This window comes from Taudactylus pleione, unplaced genomic scaffold (genome assembly GCF_031769625.1).
Source record: "Taudactylus pleione unplaced genomic scaffold, aTauple2 ptg001191l, whole genome shotgun sequence".
NCBI classification, from domain to species: domain Eukaryota; kingdom Metazoa; phylum Chordata; class Amphibia; order Anura; family Myobatrachidae; genus Taudactylus; species Taudactylus pleione.
The window spans coordinates 189,791-214,045 of record NW_028285592.1 but is presented as its reverse complement, the minus strand read 5'-3'; positions in this window follow the sequence as shown (position 1 = coordinate 214,045).

Here is a 24,255-nt window from a genome sequence, read left to right as displayed (position 1 = left end):
ACCGGAAACTGTATTAAGTTAAGTTATTGCTCGAACACTGGAGATACACTGGAACACAATTAGAAATCCTGATCACTGGTTTGCATGAGATTACTGAGAATGTAATAAGAATCACTAAGAAATCCAGGAGCTGACTAGCTCAGCAGCTCAGGGAGATGTGGACACAGGCAGGTACTGGAGTTTGCTAAATATGCAGGAAAACACAAACATATACTAGGGATTGCACATACAAGAGTAGAGTGGACTCAAGGAATATATTGGGAATGCTAGAAATGTGGTACTGGACAAAGGCCAAATACTGGGAGAGCTAGAAATGCTGGTACTGGGCAAAGGCAAAATACTGGGAATAATTATATATGCAGGTGCAGATTGCACAGACAAGACATATAGAGAAGATAGGCATACACTGGGAGAGTGCTAACTGCAAGTGCAGATTTGCACTGACAAGACACAGAGCAGATTGACACAGACATGTGCTGGGAGGGCCAGCTGTGAGCTAATTAATACCAGCAGGTAATCTGACACTTCAGTGATACAGGGTATAGCCACATGAAAGCTGCAATAAAATTAGCAGCACATATACAAAGACACACAGGAACACTGAAGTACTGTGAGAAAGGTAAAGTCTCAGAGTAAGGTTTAGCATGGAAGCTAATACAGGAAACTGGGAAACTGAGCATCCTGAAGCAACACGCTGAAGGATTTAGCACAGAGCAACAGTGGGAGTAACACAGGCACTTGGAATAACGAAGTTGAACAGCAACTTCCTGGAGTTCTGGAGGCGGATTTATAACCAGGGGTAGCAGATTACTGGAGCACAGCATCAGCTGACTGAAATCATGCTACCATATGTTAGGAGTACTGTCACGTGAGAGGAACTGTCATGGCGGCGCCCATGATGGGAACTCCAATCCCCAGCACACACAGCCAACCATGGAAGCTCGCAAAAAGCACCTAAGGCAGAATACTCAGCCCCACATCCATCACTGCACCAGACGTCTGACCGCAAGGAAGTCAGGGGAAGCCGGCAAGGAGGTGAGAGAGGCCGATCCTAGGCTGAACCCTGACAAAGTGTCACTTGCCCCCATCTCCCAATACAAACAGCTAAACTGAGGTCCCATCAGCTGACAGCTGCCCTCCGAGTCTCCCGGCGCACCGGAAGTGACGTCATCAGACAAAGCCCCAGGACCGTGGTTACTGTAACCAAGAAAAACAACTGTGATCATAGTTCAACAGTATTAAGACACCAAATGGTGATATAAAGTGCAAATGCATAATAATAAAAATATAATACACAGTGCTTAAAAAAAAGCAACGTAAAAAATACAATAAAATTAGAGAATGCAATAAAAAACGATATTGATCAGACATAGAATGATGACCTTCAAAGTGCATATCGGAGTGAAAAATTCTTAATAATCAGAAAAATATGATTACTAGAACAGTACTAAACTTAATATCAGAATCTGATGTAAATAGACAAAAAATTCAATAATGATCCTAGAACACCATCTTGTGTTCAAAAAGTAAAATAACATCACCAAATAGAATGGAATGGCTCTCAATCTGGAGAAAGGACAAGATGAGATAAAATCTATAATAAAGGGCATATACAGTCTTAATTCCGTTATAAAAAATAATAAGTCCCAAAGATTCATTAAGACCACCGCGGGGTCATCGTCTAGATTCTTTGTCCCCCCGTGGTCTTAATGAATCTTTGGGACCTATTGATTTTTTATAATGGAATTAAGACTGTATATGCCCTTTATTATAGATTTTATCTCATCTTGTCCTTTCTCCAGATTGAGAGCCATTCCATTCTATTTGGTGATGTTATTTTACTTTTTGAACACAGAGTGCGCATACCCGCAGGATAATCCAAAATCGGGCGCAAGGGGCGCAAGATTTTTAACCTCACTAAACCTTGCTCCCAATTGAATATGCCCCAAAGCATTTAAGAGGTCTGTGTGCTGCCTATGATAACCATTTTTAGACAGTTATGCTGGACATACACTATACAATTATCTGTAAGATATCTGTCCAATCTGGCTGGTTGGAATGAAAACCTGGTAATGTATGGGAGCAAATGAGTGTCGATCAGATGGTCTTAAACACTGGAAAACGGACAAAAAACAATTGTTCAAGTTGGTTAAATTAGTGAATTTTAACCAATTTATCTGAACAACCATTTTTGTCTGTTTTTCAGTGTTTGTGAGCAAATGGTCGATTAATTTGTTCCCATACATTACCAGATTTTCATTCCAACCAGCCAGATTGGAAAGATATCTGATAGATAATTCTATAGTGTATGGCCAGCATTGGTATTCTGTGAGGATTGTGCTCAGAAAAAACCCTACACCTGTGATTGTCAGCAGCCTAACCAGTTCAGGTGGTAATGGACTAGATATAAAAGAATCTTTTGTATCTAAAGAAGCTTTTCTGTCTATGCATATGTCTGAAAGATTTAGATGTAACATGATCTTGTTTCTTCTGAATAGAGTTTGGAGAGATTTATGAGGATGTGAGAACTTTGTGTACTGGATGAAAACATATATAAACCATAAATTATAAGGGTGTAAGAGCTGTGTAATTCAGTGCACTGATACCCTGCTGCACTAATGGTGATGTTAGTGGAGACCCTAAATGTTAATCCGTGTAGGTTTCCAATTAAGACAAAAAATGGCAGAATCTAAATAAAAGGCAAAGTATTTTGAATTGTGTTGAAAGTATGTAACCTATTTAGGATGGGGATTTAATTAATTGGTGCACATTACCTAAGTGAATGTTGCAATTGCAGAGTGCCACACATCTAAAGATTATCTGTGCAACCAGCCAACTAGTTGATTAGTTGGAATGAAAATCTGGTAAAATAGGAAAGCAAATGACAATCAGTAATTTGCTCCCAAACTCCAGAAAATGGACAAAAACTGTTGTTTGAACAAATTGTTTAGATCAAACATTTAACAAACTTGTCTAATGACCATTTTCACCTGTTTTCTGGCATTTATAAGCAAATTGCTGATAATCAGTTACTCCCATAAGTTACCAGATTTTCATTCCAACCAACTAGTTGGCTGGTTGGACAGATAATCTTTAGATGTGTGGCCAGCTTTAATGACAAGAATTACCATTCCATTGGGGGATGGGATAGCAGTTAAAGATACCATGGATGAAGATGGAAAATTTGTTCAATAAGTTACATATTTCCACTGCGGTATCCATAAAGTCTGGTGGACCTATGGCTCCTGTTTTGGGGCAATAAGACTCTAGTTCTAATAAATTCCCAGAGGTACACAGTCAGTCTCTAAGAAGACAGATGTACAAAGATACAGAATATGGTCAATCTCATACAGAACCATAGCCGGTATGAACTCCGTACAGGATTAAGACTGCTTGGCAGGATCTCGTCAACCATAGATGTAGTTCCTTGGGCAAGGTGGCACATGAGAAGTCTACAGTGGGACATTCTAAATTAATTAAAAAAGAAAATGCCTCTTTATTATCATATATGATTGAGATAAGACACAAAAGAATCCCTAGGCTGGTAAGTGAATCTGAAAACAGATCAACATTATTGCTTCAATCACAATACCTAGTTTTGATGACAGATGCAAGTCAGTCAGGATAGGGGCACATGTATCACAACAGGTGGATGCCACAGGGAAAGTTATTTTCTTCAAATCAAAGATAAATGCGAGCGGTATAGAAGGTGATTGTGAGGTTCTGGCTTTGTTGTGGGCCCGGGGTGGTGATAGGAGCAGACACTGAAGCAGGTTTAAATGAAAAGGTGGAACTTTTAATGAGTGGTTTGATAGACATGAATATGACAAAAACTAAAGTCCAGATATAGCACTAAGTGCACTTGGGAGCTGTGGTGAAGTAATGGGAAAAAGTCCAGTTAGTGACAGGCAATGAACCAAGTCCAGGAAGTGACTGGTTAATAGAGAATGTTCAGGTAATGGCAGACAATGGGAACAGCCCAGGTAGTGACTGGTTAATAGGGAAATGTCCAGTTGATGACAGGCAGGAGAAATCAGGTGCAGTGGCTGAAATGAAGAATGCAGGCTAAGGAAGGATTATCCAGCAGAGTGTCAGTGGAGGCAAGGTGCAGGGTGAACAGCAGACTCAGGTACTCAGGCAGGGGGAAGGTAATGGAGGATGCAGGGTAGTCCAGCAGGGTTGGAGCAGACAAGCAGGCAGGCAGGTAGCAGGTCACAGGAAACAGGTGGTGAGCACAGGGAACTCTCTCTCAGCTATGCTGAGAAACACGTTGCACTGGCAATGAAGTGAGGCTCTGAACCTCCCTAAATACCAAGTGCTGTGCCGTGACTGGCCAGAGAGCAGGTGAGAAACCAGGATTGGGCGATTAGGTCTCTTGACTGGAGGCAAGATGGCGGTGCCCATGCCGGAGCGGAACGGAAGCACCACCAGGCCTCACCAGCCCAAAGTGACAACATGCCCGCACAGAACCACGCACAGCCAACGCTCCGTGCCAAACACCAGCGCCACCGCCAGACCCCCCCCCGCAATAGTGACCTCACAGGTAATACCCGTCGACCACCATGCCGAGAAACTCTGGTCGTGACAGTGATACAATACTTCCAAGACCACCTAAGAGGTATTCTCAGACAACATGACAGTGATAACATACACTGGTGGCCAAAATTGCGGACACATTTTGAAATTTGAATGATTCATATATCAAATGAAAGGAAATTTAATGCTGAATTCAACACAATAAACAGAGGTCAAATATTTGCATTACAAGGGAAGTTATGCCATGAAAATAACAGTTAGGGGCATATTCAATTAAACCCCGCGGTTAGACGGGATTCATTTAGCGGGGATTCCACGCGCGGGTGTCCCTGAGACCCCGCGTGCGAGTCCCCTGCTGTTTGATTTTACCTCGCACCTCATGTAGGTGCAAGGTAAAATCAGCGTGAGGCCGCCCTATTCGGCCTCGCACGAGCATGAATAACACACTGATTCCGCAGTTCTCGCGGAATCAGTGTGTTGTCGCGTGGAAGTCCTGTTTTTTGAAGCGGGGTAAAAGCTATTCTATTGAATAGCTTAACCCCGTGCCGCGGGACTTTCACCCCTCAATTACTCGCGGGAGAAGTTCCGCGGGTAATTGAATAAGCCTCTTACGGTGAAAATCCCTGTGTACTTATGATGTTACTATCCTATCAGAATTTCGTTGGGCATCCTTCATTTTTCAAGACCGCAGCACAGCGACGTGATCCAGGATTGTGGTGTTAAGTGAAAATGGTCTTTCGTATGCAACAATTGCGAGAGCAATTGGTGGGAATGTGACAACATCAGGAGTACGAAAGTTTTGTTTACGCTGTCAGGAAACACAATCTGTACAAAACAAAGAAGGAAGGCCGGAAAAAGTGCACAACAGCCGTTGATGATAGGAGAATAAAACAAATTTGCGTCAGGGACAGATGGATGTCATCTGCGGCCATTAGCAGTAAACTGAGTGCAACTGGTGTTTTTGTCAGTGCAAGAACGGAACGGAGTAGACTAACGGAGGTTGGCCTAAAAGGTAGGATTCCCCCAAAAAAGCCATTGCTGAATAAAAAGCAGCAGCAGCAGAAACGAATACAGTGGGCAAAAAAACACATTGCAAGGACAGAAGGTCAGTGGAAACAAGTGATATGGAGTGACGAAACTAAGATATCGATATTTGGTATTGATGGGAGAAAATGTGTGAGATGTCGCAATTCAAGCGACAACAAAGAATCCTACAAGTGTTATGATCTGGGCATATATGACAGCAGATGCTGTAGGCCGCCTTTATGTCATAGATGGCACACTGAACAGCAGAAAGTACATTGACACCATCCTACAACCAAAACTTCTACCTTCTATCAGGGATCTTTTTCCAGATAATGCCCCATTTTTTTCCCAGCAGGATTCAGCTCCCTGCCACACTGCACAGACATGCAAAAAGGGGTTCACGGAGAATGACATACACATGCTGGGATGGCCAAGAAACAGCCCAGACCTGAACCCCATTGAACATTTGTGGTTCTGTTTGAAAAAACTGGTACATCTGAGGCGTCCATCCAATAAAAGACAATTAATTGAAGCTCTAATTGTCTCATGGCACCATATAAAAAAGAAGGAAGAGCTCCAAACATTGGTTGGCTCAATGACACATCGCTGTGCTGCTGTCTTGAAAAATAAAGGATACCCAATAAAATACTGATAGGACAGTAACATCATAAGTACACAGGGATTTTCACCCTAAGTGTTGTTTTCACGGCATAACTTTCCTTGTAATGCAAATATTTGACCTCTGTTTATTGTGTTGAATTCAGCATTAAATTTCCTTTCATTTGATATATGAATCATTGCACTGCGTGAAGTGTAACAGTTTTTATAAGCATTCGAAGTTGAAAAACATTCAAGTTTCAAAAAGTGTCCGCAATTTTGACCACCACTGTACATAAATCGTCATGGTGGTACTAGGAGTTAGGTCCTCACGAAAAGGTTTCAAAAATTGTGAATTCGGCGCAAAAGTACTTACAGTACTCTTCCTTTCAGCACTCCATGTGGCAGGCAAGAAAGATGTAGCAGACTTCCTAAACAAGAAACAATTCTTTCAAGAGAATGGGAATTGAATATGTATATATTCCAAGAAATATTAAAAAGATTTGGATAATGGCGACAATAGGGATAGATGTCTACTCGCAAAAATTTAATTTTCACCTGGCATATGTCTTCCGCCTTTCCCACTGATATATCAGATATTGAAAAGGATCAAACAGGAAATAGTGGAGGTAATAGCGATATTACCCTATTTCTCCAGAAGAGCCTGATTTTCAACTGTATTAAAGATGACAATGGAAGAACTATTGCTGTTACCAGTCAGATCGCATATGTTAAAACAGGCAGTACCCAATTTAGTGGTCTGGAGATTGAGAGAAAGATATTAAAGCAAAATGGGCGTTCCAAACAAGTGATACACATCCTATTATAGAGAAGAAAGAAGAATTCTTACCAGATATATTATAGGATTTGGAAAACATTTATCTAATTTATGGGAAATGAAGCTGAGGCCATGAAGGCGCAGATATCACAAATATTGCACTTTTTACATGAAGGATTTATTAAAGGTTTGGCAGTCTCAACAGTCAAAGTACAAATATCAGCTCTCAGGGTACATCTGGATAAAGAATTAGCAGAAGATGAACTAATAAAGAGATTCTGTCAAGTAATTAAGAGGATCCATCCACAAGTTAAATCTGTCACAGCCCCATGTGATATGAATTAGTCCTGGGAACATTAATGGAGACTCCATTTGAACCTCTAGAAGAAGTGTCTCTTAAACATTTAAAGTAATTTTTCTAATTGCGATAATATCAGCAAGAAGAGTGACAGAGGAGCTATAATTGACTATTAGGCCAGACAGAGTAATATTGAGGACAAAACTGGAGTTTGTGCCAAAAGTGGTTTCATCTTTTCACCTCAATCTAGATATTGTATTACCAGCTTTTTTCCCTCAACCAAAAAAATTACAGAGCAAGAACTACAGATACTGGATCTGGTTAAAGCTATTTCTATCTACATAGAATAAACGAATTTAGGAAAACAAAGCATCTATTTGTTCTACCATATCCAATTAGACAAGACCATAGTCCTACTAAACAGACCATTGCAAGAGGGATGGAAGTTATTATCTTGGCATACAATAAAGAAGTACTTAAGGACCCTTAGAGCACATTCAAATAGGGCTGTAGCTACTTCTTGGGCAAAGAAGGCGAAGGCTTCGGTAGAAGAGATGTGTAAGGCAGCAGCATGGTCGTCAGTACATACATTTACCTCTCATTATGCATTGGATCTGTCAAAGTCTTGCTTTGGAGATAAGGTGCTTCAGGAAGCACTTAAAATTATTGATATGCAGAAATCATGAGGTTTGGTTATTGTCCCACCTGTATATTAGCTTTGGTATGTCCTAAGGTGTAGGCTGTCATGGAGGAACGAAGAAGAAAACATCGGATTATACTTACTGATAATTCCGTTTCTTCGAGAGACTCCATGGCAGCCCATAGTTACCCTCCCTTAAGTGTTTTTTCTAGGAAACGATTATCGGTAAGTATAATCCGATGAGATATATATCTATATATATATATATATACATATATATATATATATGTATATAAATAAACATTTTTAACATATTTTTAAGTGCACTGCAGGTGCCAACAGACCCTTTCTGCCAGGGCATTCTAGAACATGGGTTCCCAATGTGCCAGCACCAGCATGTCCTTGCAGACATTTAAATTAGGCATGGCAGAGCTTGCTTGGGCCTGTAGAGCACCATTCTATTACTTTTTTTAACCAAATTCATTAACCACACACAAAATCATTACAGAATGTTCTTTATGCAAAAGAACCAAGGGCCAGAGGAAGGATCACAATAAGTGTTACGAGTGATTCTAATAGCGGGAACTCCCCAAACATGCCGATGTCACTTAACTCATCAATCAAACAGATTCTGTTTGGTCTTTAGGGGCCCATATACTAGCGACAGATTGCCGCGACCTTGCGATCCAGCAACCTGGCATCTAAGGACGGTGAAATTCAACATGTTTGATTTCACTGATTTGCCGATCACATCAAAATATGATCGTGATTTGCAAATCTGTGAAATTTAACATGTATAATTTCTCAGATTCTCTGATGGAACGCGGAACATCAATGGCTGGTTGACATTTCTGACCGGCGGTCAGCATTTCCGATCCGAACGCCGGATTGGGTAATCCATCGCATAGTTCATGGGGGCCTTAACTCAATTCCTTATTGCAATGCACTTATAACAAACACCAGAACCAGATTGATAGTCCATGGGACCAAGTTATTAATTTAGTGAAATATTGATTTGGGAGATGCAGGAGGGATTGACTTAACTCACAACCCCTGGTGAGGTCCTGGAGGTTATATGACACAGAGGAGGGCTATGCAGGAATAAAATGCATTATCCAATTCCCTAATGGGGACCCGTTGAACAGGACCATTCACCTCTTTCTATATTACCCCACACCCAGGCAACAAAATGAGTTCCTACAGAGAAAAGGTAATCACTTCTGTTATTATCAATTTGAGTTTCATTGACATGTACATTATGAAACCCTTTTATAACATTTCTATTGTCATATTTTTCTGTAAGACGTTATCCATATTTATCAATCCAATCAATTATAATACAAAATGATTGGATTTATTTCATTAGCCTATTCTTATCTCTCCAGAACTCTAGTCTCTGAGGAGAAATTGATATTAATGCTGCTTGTAACTGTATACAGTGTTGGATTATAGATGGTCCAGGGCCCACCACATGGCTGCAATCTTTGCCCTAATGGTACTATCGTTCCTGATCCAGCAATTCTACTGCCTGATACAGACTTGGGAATAAAGAGAGATATCTCTCTCAACTGATCATCTTGGTGAAACCATGCTGCACTGCAGGTGGGGCAGATTTAAAATGTGCAAAGAGATTTAGATTTGGGAGGAGTGTTTCCAAACTGACATCTAAATTGTAGAGAAATAATAAAGCTGTGCAGTATTTGTGGGCTACATGCAAAAGCAGCCAGTATTTACCCCACATGTAAAAAAATGTATGTATTTAAACGCCTTGCATTGCAATATGGTTTGTTCAGGTTCACAGTTGAGAGAGATATCTCACTCTATTCCCAACTCTGAAACAGGCCCTTAGTCCCCACTTGCCGGTGCTAGTTGCCACCTGTTCCCAGGACGGCTCTTGGCAGTGTTGTGTATCTGATCTAATGACGTTGCTGGTCAGCGGAGACTGGAGGAGTATTGAAGAACTGTGTGGTCTGGAGACAGACTAGGAACACTGCATGAGGTAAGGTAACCAGCAGGACGGGGATTACAATATGGAGAATGTGAGGGGAGGGCAAGTTTATTGGTAGTGAACTCCACAAACCTTAATAAGGGCCTGATTGTATAACAATAATGCTGGCCATACACTTGCACAATTTAGGGTCGATTGCCTGATTTTTGATGCGTCGTATAATGAATCGTATAGAAATCATGTATTTTTAAAGTAGGATATGATCCGAAGCACGCTCCCGCAGTTCCTAAAACGTGTCATATGATCAGATGTGCAGCCCATATGATCCATCATATCGTGTGCAGATCATACCGTGTATTTGTGCATGCGATGCATCGTGCGTCCATTCATCTAATTTCAATGACTTTTTCCTGATGAGCGCATGAGGCACACGATTGATCATACGACAGATCATGTGCAAAGAAAAACAACAAATCGTGCCGCCGGGACTGCCAGGGAGCTCCAGGGAGTCGTAAGGTGAATCTTATCTAATGCTGGTCCTACTAGTGTATGGCCAGCATAAGCCTGTGAAAATTATTCATTGTGTCGAATGACCATAATACACTGAGTGGTGTCAGAGTTAGAGTAAAATTCTAGTAGGGGTATTGTTCTAAGAAATTGGTAGCACATTAGTAAAGTAATTCATATGCGCCCCACAGTCATGAAATCAGTGGTATGACAAATTATATAAATTCTTGGCAAGGGAAATTTACCTCTCACGTCATCCCTTGCTTTTAGCTTAACATGTTCATTGGCCATTGGAAGAGTTCCTATTACACATTGCCACAATATATTCTCTTGCTGGAAGGTTTGATCAACTCCAATACGTGCAATGTGTAATGGCACATGTACATCTGCAGCACAACCTCTCATCTCCGTGATCCCTGCCAGCTACAGTGTGCCTGCAATGGCACATGGTACTACAATATGACTGTCAAATGATTAGCAAGCAATTTAGCACTAATCTTGGAGAAGAGACTAGCTATTACTGACTGAGGGACCAACAGAAATCGGAATTACCACAGATTCCTGCAATTTAAGAAAAGGGCTCCCTGCAGAGGGAAAATGATTTCTCATGCAATGCCTCTAATTATGAGCTGATCGCGTCCCCATAGTATGTTTTGGTGTCTGTGATCTGTGATCAGCTTATAAAACTGTGATAAGCTACAGTAGGCCTATGCCAGTTTTTGAAGCAAACATAATGCCATCTCAGGATGGTATAATGCTTACTAACCTTTGTATTGAATTGTTTACTGTGCATGTGCAGTATACTATTAAAATGTCACTTCCACAAAGTGTAGGGTTCATGTTTTTGTTGTATTTCTTTGCAGGAATTGAAATCATTGCAGCATTAACTCATTTTGGTTCCCCTATTTAAGCGGTGATATAAATTCTAAGAATCTGCTACATTATGGTTAAGCTACTTAAACAGATTCTTGGGTGAGTCATTTTAAAACATTTAGCATATTATCAGTAAGACCTTCATTATCTCTGTCAACACTATAGGGCAACATAAAGTGAAGACCATCTTGGCAAATATGGAAGAATGGTCATTTCTTGACCTTACCTGGCTAATCCTCATTCTCATGAACACTTTAATTCCAATTAGAATTATACATTCATTGTAATGGGAATGAAATTGCTTATTAAAGAGTTTCTAATATCCTAATTATATTACAACAAACTGAAGAAGACCTCTAGTATATACCTTTGGAAAGAGTTGGAAGAGCCTTAACAAAGGGCACTACTACCACATACTTAGCGGAATCACTCAGTTTCAGTTCCTCCTTCAGTTTTTCCAGCTGCTTTTGCAAAAGTCTGATTAGGGGAATGACCTTACTCAAGCTGGCAGTGTCTGAACTAAATATTCAACAAGCGCCAAAAAGAACCTTGTAATGGGTGTACAACAGAAAAACCTACTTCACAATGGTATCAGTGAAAGATATTTTTACTGTTTATGTAGAAGGTCTATACACAAATGCATTAAAAACAAAAAATAATAATAGCTCCAAAATGAATATGCACAGAAACAAAACAAGAACAAAAACAAAATCAAAATAAAATCCAGTGGCACAATAAATGTAACACTGTAGAAATGGAAAATATGATCCTCCTAGAGGTTCATATAATACCGCTGAGTACTGCACGGAGGCGGGTTTAAATGTCAAAGAGAAGTGGGGTTCACTGGCATCGGGAACCAACCACTTTGTGAAGAGTTACTGATGCACCCTAATGGAGAGTGGCGTCCCACAACTCCAAATGGGGTAATGCGTGTAAGGTAATACAGTTTTAGTAGTGATGCTGCAGCGTCTCTGTGGAGGTGATCCTGTTAAAGCTGGCCGGCATAGGTGTTTGCAGAACGGGTGGGACTGCCTTGCAGGACCAGTGTCAAACTCTGGACTTGCTTATGGCAGTCGGGGTATGTGGGTACACAGTGTACTGCTCCTTGTGAAGGGGGCAATGCTACTGACCTGAGACCACCGAAACTGTTGCAGCAGTCTTGGAGAGACTGTGTCTGGCGAAAAAGCCTTGCCGGGCCAAACATCAGGTGGTCTCTCCTACAGAGTCTTACCTGTGTCCGATGCGGGCATCTCTCACTCCGTCTCTGTCCGTCTTCACAGTGCGTGCTGCCTGCGCACTACTGTCTCTGCCGGGAATCTCCTATCCTGGTGACTTCCAGGTTCTCCTTTCTTCGATCACGTGATCACGTCTCAGATGTTGGAAGTTGCCGTGGGTAAGTGTCTCAGATGCCAGCTGTACAGATGGAGGGAGAGCAGAATCCACTTCTCGTTACAGGTGCAGCTATATGATGGCTGTTACTGGAAAATGAAACAAAGTCTGTGCTCCTACGTGTATCAGCCTTGCGGCCTTCGTCAGGGAGTATCTGGTGTCCATCTTAGATGTGGTCAATAAATACCCATAGGTTATGATGTCACTGCAGGGTGATTGGTCCTGTATTCAAGCCAATCGTAGTCCCTCCTATTATGTCTGATTGCTCAGTAATTGATGTTAATCAAAGTCTCTGGCACATATCACCGGAGTAATCAAAATGATATTTGCTAATAAATGTACATAAACATAAACAAAAACAAAAAGCACGTGAACGGCACACATACAAAAAGGGGGGGATACATATAAACTATTCGCTGTGGTTGGCAAGTGGAAATATCCATGCATAGGTTCAACGGTCTAAGTACACATGTACCTATATTTTCCAAACCAGTACGCTCAGTGACGTGACATATGTGTCTAAATGCGCGTCATTGGAATATGGATCTTGGATAATGTCAGGCCGTTATATTTATAGTAATTCTCAAACACAAGTATTATATTTAGAAAAATTCTGTAAACTGATGTAATGACTGATTTGACTTCATTGTCCAAATTCAGTCCTTGTGGTTTGAAAGTTTTTAATGTGTATATCCATTTAAGTTCCTCTTTGTTAATCTTCCATTCAAAGTCTCCCCCCTCCAATTTTTTGTGACTAGTTTGATTCCCTATGTAAGTCAGGCCTGCAGGATTTTGATCATGTTTCTCTTTGAAATGATTTGAAAGCGAGTGTGTTTCTAGTCCCTTCTTCACGTTCCTGATGTGCTCAGCTATACGTGTTTTTAATGCTCTGGTAGTTCTACCTACATACTGAAGTTTACATGGGCATTCTATAAGGTATATTACCCCTACACTGTGACATGTGATGTGTTCTCCAATGTTATATAGCGTATTAGTGATATTTGATGTAAAGGATGTCACCCCTTTTGTTGTGGTTATATGTGTCTTGCACGCATAGCAGTGCCCGCAGTAGTAGAAGCCTTTCTTCAGTTGCATATTGGTTATAGTCATCTGTTTTATTTCCTTCCTATTCAGATGGCTATGTGTCAATTTAGATTTGAGATCACCAGCCTTTCTGTACACTATCTTAGGTCTTGTTGGTAATACATCTGAAAGTAATTCGTCCTCCATGAGTATGTGCCAGTGTTTATTCATTATTGCTTCTATTTTCTTATTGTCTCGGTTGAACTGGGTAATAAAAATGGTTTTAAAATCATCTTTTTTCTCTGTTTTTCTATATGATAAAAGTTCTTCTCTGTTCATCGTCAAAGCCTTATGTAAGTCAGTATCTAGACTACTTTCGTTATATCCTTTCTCTATAAAGTCTTGTTTCATCTTACTGGATTGAGTCATAAAATCTAATTTCATGCAGTTACATTTTACTCTTTTGAATTGTCCTAAAGGGACATTCCGTATCCAGCTTGGGTGGTGTCCACTTGTGGTAAGAATATAACTGTTGACGTCAACACTTTTCTGATAAGTCTTAGTGTGTATGTTAGATCCTTCTATTGATATGGTCAGATCTAAAAAATTAACTGATTCTTTGCTATAGTTAGTGGTAAAAACTAGATTATTGTTGTTGTTATTGATATATTTCAAAAATTCTAAGAGCATATTCTCTTCTCCATGCCAAATGAAGAAGACGTCATCAATGTATCTCTGCCAGAGGACCAGGTTTGCCCCAAAGTCATGCTCACCCCAAATGTTCATCTCCTCCCACCTACTCATGAACAGGTTCGCATAACTCTGGGCAAACCTGGTCCCCATGGCGGTTCCTATGGTCTGTATGTAAAATGTTTCGTCAAACCAAAAATAGTTTAATTGGAGAATTAATTTTATGCACTCTATAATAAAATCTGTCTGTGTCCTGTCCATGGTTGAATCTTGATTAAGAAAATGTTGTGTAGCTTCTATTCACCGTTTTTGGTTGATCACTGAATATAAAGAGGTGATATCGCTGGTGCACAACCAATAATCTTCCTTCCACTCTAACCTGCTAAAAGTTCTTATTATATCTGTGGTGTCCTGAATGTATGCTCTTTGTGTCTTAACATACGGCTTTAAAAAAGTATCTATATGTTGTGACATGTTGGCGGTAAGTGAACCTATCACTGATATAATGGGGCGGCCCATTGGCTTGTGTGTATTTTTGTGTATTTTTGGCAGATAATAAAAGACAGGAATTATGGGATTTTTGTTATTGAGAAATTGTTCTTCTTTGTCAGTTAAAATACCTTTGTCATGACCTTCTTCACTAGTGCTTGTAGGAGTTTCATATAGTCTGGTGTTGGGTCTCTCGGTAAAGTTTGATAGGTCAATCTGTCGTTCAAAATTCGTTTCGCCTCTATGTTGTAATCCTCTCTATCTATTAACACTATACCACCCCCTTTATTGGCTCGTTTTATGACCAATTCCTTGTTGTCGCTAAGTTGTTTCAAAGCTGTTTTCTCTTTCTTACTCAAGTTTGTGTGTTTGGTTCTGGTGTCTAGTTTGTCTATGTCTCTCATGACCAGCTTCTCGAAAGTGTCAACAAGGTGTCCTTTCATGTGCTGTGGATAGAATTTGGAATTCGGTTTTAAAGCAGAATGCTTGAAGGTGTCTGTGATTGCAGATTGCGTTGTTTGTGTATCTGCCTTTTTATGGAGGTGGTTTGTTCTAGTTGTGCAAACACTAATGTAGCTTTCTGGGCCCTTCTGATCTTAGTTCCTGTAAACCCATAAGAGGAGCTGCTAAGTGAGGGGTAATACAAGACTGAAACAATAGACCACTTGGCGCTCACTCACAGGGTTTACCCAAGGCAGCAGATGGTTGCAAATGGAGGTGCCCCCGTAGTCCTCCAGACACAGTAGAGGGAATACAAAATATGCAACAAGCGCCAAAAAGAACCTTGTAATGGGTGTACAACAGAAAAACTTACTTCACAATGGTATTAGTGAAAGATATTTTTACTGTTAATGTAGAAGGTCTATTCACAAATGCATTAAAAACAAAAAATAATAATAGCTCCAAAATGAATATGCACATGTATTTTCCACATATAGCCTCGGAGATAGTTTTCATTATGAAAACTTAGCACGAGTGTCTTTAGAAAAAGGTTTTCATTCCTTAGAGAATACTGTAGGCATCATACCAACATCCATCATACCCACACCAAAAATAGGAGACAAAACTAATGATTCAAGCTGTACAGACCTTTTTTTAGAGATACATGCAGGCAAACCAGCCTGCGAACTGATTCACACAACCCCACAAAAAAAAACTAATAGACTTAGATGAGGATGTAGAGGAGGATGAAAGAATAGGAGGAAAGAACAAACGACACAACAATCAACAATAACCAGTACAGGGATTTTTAACCTCAGTAAGGTGACACTGGAACCAGAACATTTATCATTGTTGAATAAAGGCTTAAAATTCGCACCAACTAACAAGATGAATAAATTTGAAACTTATTTAGACGTACATAAATTTGTGCGCAAACTAACTTTAGCCAAATATTTCCATAAAAAGGCAGATACACAAACAACGCAATCTGCAATCACAGACACCTTCAAGCATTCAGCTTTAAAACCGAATTCCAAATTCTATCCACAGCACATGAAAGGACACCTTGTTGACACTTTCGAGAAGCTGGTCATGAGAGACATAGACAAACAAGACACCAGAACCAAACACATGAACTTGAGTAAGAAAGAGAAAACAGCTTTGAAACAACTTAGCGACAACAAGGAATTGGTCATAAAACCAGTCAATAAAGGGGGTGGTATAGTGTTAATAGATAGAGAGGATTACAACATAGAGGTGAAACGAATTTTGAACGACAGATTGACCTATCAAACTTTACCGAGAGACCCAACACCAGACTATATGAAACTCCTACAAGCACTAGTGAAGGAAGGTCATGACAAAGGTATTTTAACTGACAAAGAAGAACAATTTCTCAATAACAAAAATCCCATAATTCCTGTCTTTTATTATCTGCCAAAAATACACAAAAATACACACAAGCCACCGGGCCACCCCATTATATCAGGGATAGGTTCACTTTCCGCCAACATGTCACAATATATAGATACTTTTTTACAGCCATATGTTAAGACACAAAGAGCATACATTCAGGACACCACAGATATAATAAGCACATTGAGCAGGATAGAGTGGAAGGAAGATTATTGGTTGTGCTCCAGCGATATTACCTCTTTATACTCAGTGATCAACCAAAAACAGGAAATAGAAGCTACACAACATTTTCTTAATCAAGATTCAACCATGGACAAGACACAGACAGATTTTATTATAGAGTGCATAAAATTAATTCTCCAATTCAACTATTTTTGGTTTTACGAAACATTTTACATACAGACCACAGAAACCGCAATGGGGACCAGGTTTGCCCAGAGTTATGCAAACCTATTCATGAGTAGGTTGGAGGAGATGAACATTTGGGGTGAGCATGACTTTGGGGCAAACCTGGTCCTCTGGCAGAGATACATTGATGACGTCTTCTTCATTTGGCATGGAGAAGAGAATATGCTCTTAGAATTTTTGAAATATATCAATAACAACAACAATAATCTAGTTTTTACCAATAACTATAGCAAAGAATCAGTTAATTTTTTAGATCTGACCATATTAATAGAAGGATCTAACATACACACTAAGACTTATCAGAAAATTGTTGACGTCAACAGTTATATTCTTACCACAAGTGGACACCACCCAAGCTGGATACGGAATGTCCCTTTAGGACAATTCAAAAGAGTAAAACGTAACTGCATGAAATTAGATTTTATGACTCAATCCAGTAAAATGAAACAAGACTTTATAGAGAGAGGATATAATGAAAGTAGTCTAGATACTGACTTACATAAGGCTTTGACGATGAACAGAGAAGAACTTTTAACATATAGAAAAAAAGAAAAAAGATGATTTTAAAACCATTTTTATTATCCAGTTCAACCGAGACAATAAGTAAATAGAAGCAATAATGAATAAACACTGGCACATACTCATGGAGAATGAATTACTTTCAGATGTATTACCAACAAGACCTAAGATAGTGTACAGAAAGGCTGGTGATCTCAAATCCAAATTGACACATAGCCACCTGAATAGGAAGGAAATAAAACAGATGACTATAACCAATATGCAACTGAAGAAAGGCTTCTACTACTGCGGGCACTGCTATGCGTGCAAGACACATATAACCACAACAAAAGGGGTGACATCCTTTACATCAAATGTCACTAATACGCTATATAACATTGGAGAACACATCACATGTCACAGTGTAGGGGTAATATACCTTATAGAATGCCCATGCAAACTTCAGTATGTAGGTAGAACTACCAGAGCATTAAAAACACGTATAGCTGAGCACATCAGGAACGTGAAGAAGGGACTAGAAACACATTCACTTTCAAATCATTTCAAAGAGAAACATGATCAAAATCCTGCAGTCTTTAAAGGAAAAAGGGTTGTGGACAAAAACATCTGCACCAGTAGGTATATATGAGCTATAATTGGTACTAAACCCCAAATTTAAGAATCAATCACATCAAATTACTGATAAAGGAGTAGGGGGTGCTGCCAATGACAATACTAGATTACTGTTGAATAAAAGAAAAGAATGTCCCCTTTGTTGGCGCACTAAATGAATCAGAATAAAAAATAACTTTTAATGTAAATGTTAAAATTACAAAACTTATGTATAGTGAAATATAAACAACCAAATAAAGTACAATTGTTAAAAATAAATTAAATATCAATTACTTGTGTCAAGTGTCTCTATGGTTAGCTTAATATGAAATAAATTAATGTACAGGTCATTTAGTACCCACCCAGATGCGGGACAACTAATCAATCCTATACAACTGCAGTGAGTTAGGATAGAATTGCTATCAATAACACTGATATATTGAGATGCTGAGCAAACTGGTAGCGATATAAAATGTTGCAATAGTAACTAATGAGTAACAACTCCTCTATAAATAGACAATGTTGCAGATTAATGCCTAGGGCTCTTGTATAGTGGATAATATATTATATCCACTAGATGGCAATGTTGTTATAATAATCATTACAGTTCACATATGTTCATAGGGATGCTCAGGATTTAATCACAAGTCCCGTTAGGGTGAATCAACACTGCTATTATAAATTGGTTAATTTACAGCTTGAGTTAAATCATTAGGTGTGTGTAATAATCATATAAATAAATGTATCAGCCACGTGGCTCATCACACCCTAATGGATTTTATTATGATGGCTTGAATCATGGGTTAATTATACAGGGGCACTGCTAACTGCATTAAGATATAGCAAGGTATACCAGTACAGGAATCAACAAGATTGCTATAATTATTGGTCTAACGGACACCGTTAAATGATTAAACACGTCTATTAATTTAGACATGCAAGTAATGAATATAGATGTTGAAATAATTTAATACTACAGTACTGGTACAGCTGGAATGATTAGATCTTATAATTGATAAATTGCTATTGAAAGTTAGGGTGAACACGTTACCAACTAAACAAAAATAAATGGCTTACATGGAAGTGCTATGAACGCACAACATCAATGCACTGAGCCATAAGCAAAACATATACGTTTTCGTCACTGTGTAAATTTCACTTTCTTGTGCGGCTCACCTATCCCCCATTATTGGTGCTGCACCTTAAACACTTGTTATGCAACTGATTAAAACAGTATTTCTAAACACTTGTTGCAGTGACTGTACTTGGTATTGATATATTGTCCAAGTTATATCACTTAGATCCGTATATTAATAAATCTCAGCAAATAGCATAGTGCAACATTCCCCACTATTAATTAAATGGACAAAACACATTTGTTTGTCATTAGAGCAAAATTCAAGCTTCCTTCACAGGTCATCAACATGCAGAAGCAGTGTCGCTAGTCTGGGTGGGAGTAAATCGACCACATTAATATTAGTGTAATCATGATCTAGAGAGCACTGAACTGAGTAGCAAGCACTACTCTCCGTACCGACGTACGTTTCACTAATTACGTTTTTTCAAGGCAACCCGAGTTTGCCGTGGAGCCGCTTAATATTCAGAAGGGGGAGCCTATCACATCAGGTCTCTAGGTCACGTGTCCTCCCCCACCAATACAGAGTGTTAGAATGAATACATCAAACACTCTTGTTGTAAATATCACATGTATAGATATCCTCCAATCAAAAAATAAATCCTGGTCAGAGAAGAAAAGATTCTGATCGGAGAAGACAAAATAATAAAGAGTATATTCTGCATATGTGAATCTAATACCTGGAACTTCTAAATCATGACTGATAGAAATACTATACGTATAAAGGCAATACATAACTACAATCCTACAAATAATACCTAAGGAATGAAGGTTCCTTTATTAACCAATTTAGAGCTAGGTCGTTTAAAAATGTTAAAACTATATTCAGACTGATAATTAATAAGCCATACTATTCTTGGGAAAATTGTAAAATATATAGAGATCCCCCATATTAAATTAAAATAAATATAATTACAATGCAATGTTAATAGCATAAACTAGACAGGTGATATAACAGTACTATATGTGTAGCAAAAGAAAACAATATTATAATAACGGTAATAGTAATAATATTACAAAGTGTCTATATGAAAATAATAACATTAAAAATAAATATAAGAATAAAAAATAATAAATAAAAAATAAATAAAAAATATATATAAATAAAAAATTATAAAATATAAAATAAAAATAAATAATAAATAAATAAAATAAAATAAAATAAGTGATAAGTGATTAAGGTGTATCCTCACATAAAGCTAGAAGAAAAGATAAAAGAGGAGATCAACAACTATCTCCAATGTAAGTTGAGGAACAAAAAAATAATAATAAAAAAATGATAACATATGATTGTGAGGAAAGAATAAATAAAAACAAATATGTGGAGTGAAAGTTGATGAATAAAAGTATAGAAGTGAAAAAAGTGCGTGAATAATTACCCACAAAAATAGTATTCAAAAATTACAGTAAATAACTAACTAGTTGTGTGAATGAGTCTATAAATAAAATCCCTGATCCTAAAAATCACACTAGTGATTGGTGACATACATAAGGTGCTGCAATAAGAAACCAATAATAAAGGTGAAAAGAAAAAGTGATTAATAAAAAAGGGATGAAATAACAAGACTATTTGTAGCATGAATGTGAAAAAATATATATTTTTTTAAATAATGTAAATACATTGCCAAATGTGACTGTTTCAACAAAAATTGCTATAGTGAACCTCAAGTAAATACCCATTAGCAACGATCAACCTGATTATGGAGCCTATATCCCAATTGGTCTAATAAGGTTGGTCTACCAAAAGTCCTTGGTGATGGTATTAAGCTTTTTTTTTAGCCAACAAAGAGGACACTCTTTTCTTTTGTTCAAAATCCTGCAGGCCTGACTTACATGGGAATCAAACTAGTCACAAAAAATTGGAGGGGGGGAGACTTTGAACAGAATATAAACAAAGAGGAACTTAAATGGATATACACATTAAAAACTTTCAAACCACAAGGACTGAATTTGGACAATGAAGTCAAATCAGTCATTACATCAGTTTACAGAATTTTTCTAAATATAATACTAGCGTTTGAGACTTACTATAAAAATAACGACCTGACATTATCAAAGATCCATATTCCAATGACGCGCATTTAGACACATATGTCACGTCACTGAGTGTACTGGTTTGGACAATATAAGTACATGTGTATTTAGACCGTTGAACCTATGCATGGATATTTCCACTTGCCAACCACAGTGAATAGTTTATATGTATCCCCCCCCTTTTTATGTGTGCCGTTCACGTTCTTTTTGTTTTTGTTTATGTTTATGTATTTATTAGCAAATATCATTTTGATTACTCCAGTGATATGTGCCAGAGACTTTGAGTGACATCAATTACTGAGCAATCAGACATAATAGGAGGGACTACGATTGGCTTGAACAGGACCAATCACCCTGCAGTGACATCATAACCTATGGGTATTTATTGACCACATCTAAGATGGACACCAGATACTCCCTGACGAAGGCCGCAACGCTGATACGCGTAGGAGCACAGACTTTGTTTCATTTTCCAGTAACAGCCATCACATAGCTGCACCTGCAATGAGAAGTGGATTCTGCTCTCCCTCCATCTGTACAACTGGCATCTGAGACACTTACCCACGGCAACTTCCAACATCTGAGACGTGATCACGTGATCGAAGAAAGGAGAACCTGGAAGTCACCAGGATAGGAGATTCCCGGCAGAGACAGTAGTGCGCAGGCAGCACGCACCGTGAAGACAGACAGAGACGGAGTGAGAGACGCCTGCATCAGACACAGGTAAGACTCCGTAGGAGAGACCACCTGACATTTGGCCCAGCAAGGCTTTTTCGCCAGACTTGGTCTCTCCAAGACTGCCTCGACAGTTTCGGTGATCTCAGGTCAGTAGCATTGCCCCCTTCACAAGGAGGGGGCAATGCTACCCACATACCCCGTCTGCCATAAGCAAGTGCAGAGTTTGACACCGGTCCTGCAAGGCAGTCCCACCCGTTCTGCAAACACCTATGCCGGCCAGCTTTAACAGGACCACCTCCACAGAGATGCTGCAGCATCACTACTAAAACTGTATTACCTTACACGCATTACCCCATTTGGAGTTGTGGGATGCCACTCCCCATTAGGGTGCATCAGTAACTCTTCAAAAAGTGGGTGGTTCCCGATGCCAGTGAACCCCACTTCTCTTTGTCATTTTTAACCCGCCTCCGTGCGGTACTCAGCAGTATTATATGAACCTCTAGGAGGATCATATTTTCCATTTCTACGGTGTTACATTTATTGTGCCACTGGATTTTATTTTGATTTTGTTTTTGTTCTTGTTTTGTTTCTGTGCATATTCATTTTGGAGCTATTATTATTTTTTGTTTTTAATGCATTTGTGTATAGACCTTCTACATTAACAGTAAAAATATCTTTCACTAATACCATTGTGAAGTAAGTTTTTCTGTTGTACACCCATTACAAGGTTCTTTTTGGCGCTTGTTGCATATTTTGTATTCCCTCTACTGTGTCTGGAGGACTACGGTGCACCTCCATTTGCAACCATCTGCTTCACATGTGGCAAGTTCAAAGGGTTTGAGAACCTTGCATAACATGGAAATTATTCTCCACTGCATTTGACTAAAGTGCATTCCCGCTCCTTTCTCTATGTCATAGGCCATAGTGTAGCCTTGGATGGCCTTTTTCTGCTCCTCCATCCACTGAAGCATATGGAGGGTAGAATTCCACCTAGTTACTACCTCTTGCTTCAGCTGATGGCAGGGCAAACTTAACAGTTCTTGCTGGTGCTGCAATCTTCGACATGCAGTTGCTGAATGTCGAAAATGTCCAGAAATCTTTCGGGCCATTATCTTTGTCAACACTAAAGGGCACCATAAAGTGAAGACCATCTTGACAAATATGGAAAAAGGGTCATTTTTGGACCTTACCTGGCTAAGCCTCATTCTCATAAACACTTTAATTCCAATTAGAATTATACATTAATTGTAATGAGAATGAAATTGCTTATTAAAGAGTTTGTAATATCCTAAATATATTACAACATACTGCACCACAAACAAGATGTCTAGAATCTACCTTTGGAAATAGTTGGAAGAGCCATAACAAGGGACACTTGCGAAAAACATTTTCGGTAAAATTGCTGAATTTCAATCTTAAATTGTCCTTTTGCTTGTTTATGTTACCTGTAACCTGGTGTTGTTCCATAATAAGTAATATTCTCCAATCCAGTATACTTAAGAATTTGTCATTTTATTAAAATAATTAAATAATTAGATCAAGCCCTTAACTGGGACATATTCTCCCAGGGTTATAATGCAGGAATAACAATGATTGACATTGTCACACAGTACTTATACATTATTACAATATTCAGATTATACGCCCCTTTCATATACCCACTAACATTATCAGATAGACAAAGCTTATTTTTGTTAACTCCTCCTTAGCAATCAGACTCGAAACTGAATTCCTTTTGAGTGATACTCATGGAGTGCTGCATCCCATATTTAGTCAAAATAGTTTCCCCAGCACAAGGACACATATATGGGCATGATCTTGTTCACTTTGTTAGTTAAACAGTTTCCCTAGGGAGCGGCCTTAAAGACATACACTAGTTTCCATTTAAATCTGAGTTTGGACAGAGAAACAAAATGGAAGTACCAATGCCCTGTTAAATCTCATGTACTGCTTCATTATACAGCATAAAGCATATGTAAATATGGAATTATTTAAATTAGTCTTCGACAGCTCCATATGCTATGTGCTATGTGCTATATCTCATCTCCATTTCTTATATGTTTTCATTTTTTATAAGTAGCCATCTGAATACAGCATAGGCCAACTACAAAGAAAATCAGGATTAAGATTTCAAGAATAAACTTTGTCTGTACATAAAATATGTAAAAAAAAAACATTTCTAAACCTGAAAATCAAAAGTTAGTATCTAATCATGATCATCATAAATCACTTTAGAGTC